General features: G+C 53.0%; 1 long non-coding RNA gene across 1 annotated transcript; it reads left to right on the top strand.

Annotated features, from left to right (window-relative positions):
* The first annotated feature begins 2,116 nt into the window (after positions 1-2,116).
* On the top strand, positions 2,117-6,597 carry LOC132322229 (uncharacterized). The gene is made up of 5 exons (XR_009485050.1): positions 2,117-2,208; positions 3,663-3,783; positions 4,815-5,423; positions 5,783-5,900; positions 6,278-6,597. It is a non-coding gene; the product is annotated as an uncharacterized LOC132322229 (long non-coding RNA).
* Positions 6,598-8,038: the final 1,441 nt, after the last annotated feature.

Here is an 8,038-nt window from a genome sequence, read left to right as displayed (position 1 = left end):
ACAGTTTTCCAAACAGTTGGAGACAACAAAAATATCAAAATTCTGGAAGCTCTCAAGTCCTTTCATCTCAGTCTAATCCTGAAAGAAAATCTAAGTTACGTGTCTTTGGAAAAATAGGTATAATTATATTCTATGAAGACTTTGGTCTTGTGGGTTTTTTTAATCAGGTGTTTAATACTGAAAAGAAAACAAGATCTTTCTTGTGGCCTAGAAAGGTAGCAGAAAAAAGAATTTAACAGACTCTATTCAGAGCTTGATTTTTCTTACTGGTTATTTGTGCTGGAATTGCCTAGCTAGAAACAGCCAGAATTGCTCTAATAGACTGATTTCTTCCAAGGGAGTAAGGAGGACAGGGAAATACAGGTCAATCAGCCTTGCCTCCATCCCCTGACAGGGGATGGGGTAACTAATCCTGGAAACCATTCCAGACAAATGGAGAAGTTGATTGGGAGTAATGGTTAACCTACTCGATGCCCGTGACGGGACAGCCAGACTGATGGATATGGGTGGAGCAATGGATGATGTCTACCCCAGCCTTACCCAAGCCTTTGAGACAGCCTCGGGCATCAAGAGGGGCTGGAAAGCGGACGTTTTATCTTCCTTGCCTTGGTGCTTTGGGGCTGCATTGCAAAGCAAAGGCAGCAGGATGACTGCAGGCGGAGAAAGAGAGGGTTTGCGGAGCCGAGCCCGGCCGGCCCCGGAGCCGCCCCGCCCGCGCTGTGCCCGCAGCCCCGGCTCTGCCGCGCTCGTCCCCGCCAAGTCCGGCCCGCGCCGGGGCCGCGCTGGGCGCGCGCGGGCCCGAGCGCAGCGCCCCACTCAGGCCGCGCGCCGCCGGCGCAGCCGCGGCCGTTGCGCCGCGGGCGTTGCGGCCACAGTCGGCGATCGACGCCATGGCGGAGCTGCCGCTGCCCGCCGGGCTCCGCGCCAGCACCTTCCCCGCCAAGCTCTGGCGCCTGGCCAACAGTCCCCGCGTCCGCTCCGTGCGCTGGGACAGCCGGGCCACGGGGCTGCTCATCGACCGCTCCCTCTTCGAGCGAGAGCTGCTCAGCTCGGGCGACGCCCAGAGGGGCGGTGGCGATGGGCGGGCCCCGCTGCCGCACACCTTCCGGGCCACGCAGTTCCGCAGCTTCGTGCGGCAGCTCTACCGCTACGGCTTCCACAAGGTGCCGGGCTGGCTCGGCTCGGCTGCGCCGGGCGATGCCGGAGCCTGGCTACACTACAGCAACCCCTGCTTTCGCCGCGACCGCCCCAACCTCCTGCTGCGCATCAAGCGCCGCAGCGCGGCCAACAGACAGCGGCCGGCGGCGGGGCGGGAGGGCCGCCGGCGCCCGCCCAGCGGCTCCCAGCAGCTGCCCGGGGCGCGGCCGCTGCCGGACGGGCGGGAGCTGCGCAGCCCCCGGCCCGGCCGCCTGCAGCAGCCCCCCGGGGAGCGGCCGCTGCTCGTCCGGCGCCCGCCCTGCAGCTTCCACCTGCTGCACAGGGACCAGCCGAGGCCGGCCCGGCGGGAGGGGCCGAGCCGCTTCCAGGAGCTCTACGGGGAGCGGCCGCCGCCCGCCGAGCGGGGGGTGCTCGGCATCCCGCCCTGCCATTTCCTCGGGCTCCACGGGGAGCGGCCGCTGCCGCTCGGCCGGGAGGGGCCCCGCAGCCACTTGCAGGAGCTCTACGGGGAGCAGCTGCCTCCGGCCGAGCGCAGCGTACTCGGCATCCATCCCTGCAGCGTCCGGCAGCTCCCCAGGGAGCAGCAGCCCCCAGCCTACGACCCACGAGGTAGGAAAAGACTTGTAGCCTCGCTTTTGCCAAAGGTTAGGAAAAGTGACCCTTTGAAGTAGTTTTCCATAAGGCTCTCTCACTGTCGGCCAGAAGTTGTCAAGCCTACCGGGAAGGGGCACCTAGGAGGCCAAAAGATTCTCTGCCTGGTTTTCCTGGCTGCTTCCCGTGATGTTTGATCCAAGGCAGCACTCGAGCTCTCTGTCCCCCAGCCACATTGTGGAGCCTGACCAACGCGTTTGGATTCTTGCAGCCACCCCGGGCACTTCAGGGCCCAGCACTCCAGCTGGCAGTGCAGCTTGTGCAGCATCGACGGCCTGCAGCTCAGCACAGAGCGCACCTGGGCAGGAGGGATGGTTGCCAGCAGATCTAGGCCTTGCCGTCGAGAAGATGATTCGGGAGATCAGGATGTCCCTGTCTGAAAGATCTCCCTCTGCTCAGGTAATTGCATTAGATGGGGATAAAAGGGGCTGGACTGAGAGCTTTCAAACGTGGTTACATGGCGGAGAAGCAAAGGCTTCTTTAATTGAACTTATTTCATCATGATTTAGTTATTTAATTCTTTTTGCTGAAGAAAGATTTCTGAGAGAGGGAATGAAGAAGAATTGAAAAAGAGGTTTTTCTTGCTGGGAAAGATGAGAAGATGGTTTGCAGAATTGCCACTGAAGGCCAAGTGTCCCGTGCAGGGAGGGGCATGCCAGAGGTGCCTCTGTTCCAGCAGCAGGTGTGGGCTGTGCCTCTTTTGGGTGGGAAGGCCAAGGCCAGGCAAGGGCAGGACTGCAGCTGTAGCTGCTGCTGTGTGAGCCCTGCCGTGCGTGTATGTGCTCCCAGAGCCGTGGCTGGGGCTGGAGCTGCAGCTCTCTGTCCTTTTGCTGATTATTATACGTGTTGGCCAAAGAATGTCTCTCTTTTTATTCATGTGCTGACCCATTGCCTGCAGTACATTTATGATTATGAGCCAGGGCAGACTCAAGGTGGGGAGAGGGATTTTTTTGGATTTACCAATACCTTTTTCTCAAGTAGCATCACTTTGTCTTCTGTAAAGTCAGACTTAGCAGTTTTCAGAAGCATTTTATTCCGTAATAAAAGGAAATGTTGCAGGTTCAGAACCATCTTTAGAATCTTTAGGGGTTTTGATGGCTGTGCTGTCGCAGAAGAGATGAATATTCTGGAACTGGTCATAGTGAGAATATCTTTGTGTCCAAAGGTAATTTGCAGGTGTTTCATTGTGGACATTTACTTCCTCGGTGGAATAGAAACACTACCTCGTTTTCTGGCTTTTCCTGTCTTTTTGGTTGGGTTTTTTCCCGCAGTCCCAATGTCCAGATTTTTGCCCCTGATCACAAATGTGATCCTGGGAATGCCCTGGGTGCATAAATGTTTGCCTGGATCATACCCATGGGGCAGCAGCAGAGGGCTCCAAAAAGCACCACCTCGTGCTGGGTTGTGTGAGCGCTTGGCCGGGGGTGGTGAGACGCCCAAGCAGAAATGTGTGCTTTGTGTGGGGGTTTGCAGCACCCAGCCCTGGGCAGGGCTGGCAGCGAGCTCTGTCCTTGCTGGCAGCAGGGAGAGCCCCTGGCTTTCTGCTGGCTGATTTCTCCCAGCTCTGGCATGAGCCAGGGTCAGAGCGTGAGGGCACGTCCCCTCACTTGGTGTCTTCTAGTTTCCTGTGCGCATGTTTTGTCTCAAAGGTCATTTTGTAAGAGCTTCAGTTTCACCTTGGCCACCTGAATCCTGAGTTTAAAAGGCTCCTCATGTGAACTGTATGGGCAGTGTTCCCTCCTCCGTGCTCCATGTCTTTTGGGAGTGGAGAAGGAGAGTTATCGTATCCCTGATGTGTTCCAGGAAAATAGTGAGTGATCTTTGGGTTCCTTTCTTTCTGTTTTTCTGCTCAGGACAATGTCAGTGTTGCCCCCGATTCCTCAGGAGGGGAGCCTGTGGACAGAGCTGCAGCAGAGGAAGCTGCATCTGGCACCGAGAGCTGCAGGAACGGTTCCCAGGAGCCCGAGGAGCCTGGTAAGGACAGAGCCCTCACTGGTTTAGAGAGGTGTGAGATGGCTGCTCTGAGCAGGCTTGGTGCTTCCTGGTGCCTTGAGTTCAAATCCTGCACTGGCACAAGCTGCCTTAGCCCTGCCCTCCACACTTCTCCAGAGGTTCTGGCACTGAGTCCTGTGCCGTGGCAAGAGAGCAGGGAATAAAGCTGACCTTGGGGGAGTTGTGTCACCAAGTCGGGTGTCCCAGCTTTGTGCTGAAGTCGGTGGATAAATTTGCTGCTGGCTGACAGGGGAGGCCTGGCTGAGCGACTCTTGAAGGAACAGGGGAAAAAAAGAGCAAAAAGTCAGGCTAGAAGTCCAGATCACTGACTCAGTGTAGTACCAGTCTGCTGGTATTGGTGCTGACCCACCAGAAAAACAAGGAGCAGAACATCAGAGGCCTGCCAAGTGAAACATCACAGTCAGTCCAGTATCAGAATGGAAACTTAAATGAGCCCTGATTAGGGAGACCTAAGAGGAGAGAGGGAGCGCTTTGGATCCATTCCTTACCAAGCTGGTGCAGCCTGCAGGCCTCGTAGGGAGCTCTGTCCCTCGCAGCCCTTCCTGCCAGAGCCGACGGTCGAGTTGGAGCAGCTGCTGCTCGCTGCAGGGGGCAGTTGGTAGATGGCCCTGGTAATGGAGCTGGTTCATGACTCAGCTCCCAGCAGCCCTCAGCTTCAGGCATTTCAGTGAGGACTGAGGTCTGTCTGTCAGCACAGAGAAAGAACAAGGCTGGGCTTCTTTGTGGCTCCTGGGGCTCTGTGTGTGTTTCAAGCTCTCGTGGGTGCCCTTTGCACTGCGAGTGCTGAGACTTTATTGAGATCCTTCAGTGTTTTGAAACACGCTTTTGAACACTTGGAATGGTCCCTGTTCTTTTAAGGGCAGGCTTCAAATTGCCAAGTAAGAGTCTGCCTTTCAGGCCATCTTTGACAGTCCCTGGTAGAAGGAGAATTGCTGTCCAAGGGAAAGGTGCACAAGGGCCAATATTGACTGAGCGTTCCCTTGGCTTCCCAGATGCCATCTGACCAACATCTCCAGGAGGGCTGCCCTGCGTGGCAGGAGGAGACAGAGGAGAGCCCGTGACCATCGGGCAGGTAGAATTCCTCTGCTTGTAAATATGTTTATAGATTCCTATGATTTTACTTATCAAAGGGTATAGTTCTGTTTACAGATTAGAGTGTTCTGTTTATATGTGCATATATTGATAGATCTGTAGAGTTAAATGGGGATATGTATTCAGTTAGACAAGTGATATATTTTATTATAAATTTACCTTTATAGATTTTCAGAGTTTAAATTTTTTTGTGTAGAGTCCAAAAAAAAAATATAGATGAAGTTTCATTTATAAATGAGTATAGTTATAGAGTAAGAAGGATATGAATGTTTAGATGAATAGGTTGCGGTTTGCCTAGGCCTAGGCTGCATTTTTACCTCTTTCCCCCTTCACCTGCCTTTCTCACCTCTTGCTTTTCCCCCTGTGCCCCCTGTGTCCCCTCTCCCTGTGCTGGGTCCGAGGTGGCGGCCGGGCCGGCCAGAGCAGCACTTCCAGCCCCGGCTGTCCCTGGAGCGGTGGGAGCTGCCGCTGGCCCCAGGCACTGTCCCCTGAGGAGCTGCTGAAGGACGGTGAGACAGAGGGGGCTGAGGGGGCTGAGGGGGCGGTGGCGCTGAAGGGACGGGGAGCCTGAGCTGCTGCTGGGGCTGGGGGCTGTGGGGCAGCCGAGGCTGATGGTGGCACTGAGGTGACAGGGAAGTGGCACAGGCTGAGGGGCTGGCAGGTCTAAGGGGGACGGGATGGGTCAGAAGGGACTGAGGGGGGTGAGAGGACTGTGAGGGGCTGAAGAAACGGAAGGGGGCTGGGGCTTCAGTGAGAGCATGGCGGGGCTGAGGGGGATGGAGGGGGCCAGCAGGGAGCACAGAGGGCTCCAGGACTGCAGCTCTGCCAGGCCTTGGAACCAATTCCAGAGCCTCCACTTTTTCCCCAGCTGCATGGAAGACCTTGAGGACAGCCAGAGCCTGATGGGAGCCAGCAGAGAGAAGCTGAAGGCCAGCAGCAGGAGCAGGGAATGGGGACCTGCTGCTGCCACCCTGGAGAGAGCTTGGGTGAGGCCACAGGCCCGGGCAGGCAGGGTGGGGCTGAGGGTGGCGTGGGCTGTGGCCGTGGGCACTGCCCGGCGGGGCAGGAGCGGGCCCTGCCCGTGCTGGGGCCGCTCAGCGCAGCTGCCCCGGCCAGCACAGGGGCTGTCCTTGGCCAAGGCAGCTGTGCCGGCAGGGCCCGGCATCTGTGCTGCCTGTGCCGGTCTGCCGGGGCTGCGGGACGGTCCCGCCGCGGCTGCGCTCACCACAGCCTGGCCCGCTCGCCTGCTTTTTCTTTCCAACCCTTCTGGGGAGGCTCTGAGATTTCCTCTTCCGTGATGGAAGTGCAGCTGCTGCCAAGGGAAACGTTCCCGTACTCACTCAGTGTTCCCTTTGCTTGCCAGATGTCCCATCTGCTGTCCCTGTCCAGGAGAGCTGCTCTGCACGGGAGGAGAAGACCGAGGGAGAGGCTTTGAAGATGAGGCAGCTGGGATCCTTCTGCTTTTTGTGCTGTTTAATTATATATGGACTAGCATGGAGTTACTGATAATTACATGCATATTTTCATATGTAGCTTGCTATTTGTATTGGTATATTTCTGTATGTATCTTGTTATTTTTATGAATGTACTCTCTATGTACGTATAGATATATACATACAGGTTTGCAGTTACGTATTTATGTAAATACGTATCTACTTTTTTATGTATGTTGTAATATCTGTGTTTAGTTAGTGTATTGGTATTTGTATTGGTACAGATGCCTATTTTTATATTTTTAATTGTATATTGATGTATTTGTATTTAAATATATTTACATATGTTTCCAGATGCATAGCTGTATATTTGTATGGATACAGTTGGATTGGTATTTAGACTGGTACAGTAATATTTGTATATTTAAAAATAGTTGTGGTTGAAGTATTTATATATATATTTTATATAATCTATAATATTTAATCTATATTTACATCGTTAGATTGTTATAGATTTATTTTTATATATGTTCATGTATGTATGTATTAAATTCTGTTTATAGATGTATAGTTGCATAACTATTGAATTCTTGTTGGGGTATTTAGAGAGGGAATGCATATTTTTGTATTTCTATATGGGGTCTGCATTTGTAGTAATATGTAATAAATTAAGTTGTTAAACGCCTAATTGATCTTTGTGTATAGTGAGTTGCGTATAGTGGAGGCTAGCAATAAATCAAGTTTGGTTAAGTGAACTTGGTTTTTGTATATTTTTACATAGACAGGTTGTAATAATCTAATAAATTGCTGGTTTTACCCTAAATTGAGATCTGTTTAGTTCTGTATTGTCAGCATGGGTGTAGCAGTTTGTAATAAATGACATTTTTCAACTGAAATTGATTCTGGTGGATTTGTGGATCAGCAGTGCGGCTGTGGCAATCTGCAAGAAATGCCATTTGTCAGCTGCGATGGCTGTTGTGTGATTTGTGCTACCCAAAGCCATGAGCAGATGGAAATGCTGGAGGATTTTGGCCATGGAAATCTCCGGCCATGGCCAGCACATGCCCCACCTGCACTCAGGCTGGGCAAGGGAAGGGCAGATTTGGGCTGGCAGCAGAGCCACGCCTTGGCTCAGAACTCGCTGCAGAGGCCTGCTGAGAAAACTCCGGGACTCCACTGAGCGCTCAACTCCTGCTCTGCAGATATGCAGGGAATTCAGTCCATGTTTGGTTCTTTTCATACAGATACTCACAGAGATATGTAGGCAGCACTTAGAAACCTGTAACATACTCAATTGTGGCAGCTGAAATGGACATTTCTCTGTTTAGATATAGGGTCAGCAAGGCTGTGATTCTGTAGCCACCTTGTAACAGGCAGTGGTCACTGTATCTAAGCAGTTCAGTTCTAGCAATCTGTAATGTATTCTCTTTTAAACAGACATTGGCTTTGGGGCATTTCTCATTTCCATGATGAGTGACCACGTGTCCTGGTTTGGGACAAATTTGGGAGAAAACCTCCAAAAGAGGGCCCCTCCAGAAAGCAAGGCCACACGGGTCCTCCCCCCAACTAGTTTGGGAAGGATTCCTCGGAGAGAAGTGGAAGGAACCTGTTTGTTTAACATACCAAGCACGCCCCAGCACACAAAATGAACAATAGCGGATGACACCACTCTTTCACCGCTCTGAAAAAGA

Source organism: Haemorhous mexicanus, chromosome Z (genome assembly GCF_027477595.1).
Source record: "Haemorhous mexicanus isolate bHaeMex1 chromosome Z, bHaeMex1.pri, whole genome shotgun sequence".
Classification (NCBI taxonomy): Eukaryota; Metazoa; Chordata; class Aves; order Passeriformes; family Fringillidae; genus Haemorhous; species Haemorhous mexicanus.
This window is presented reverse-complemented; position numbering and strand designations above follow the sequence as displayed.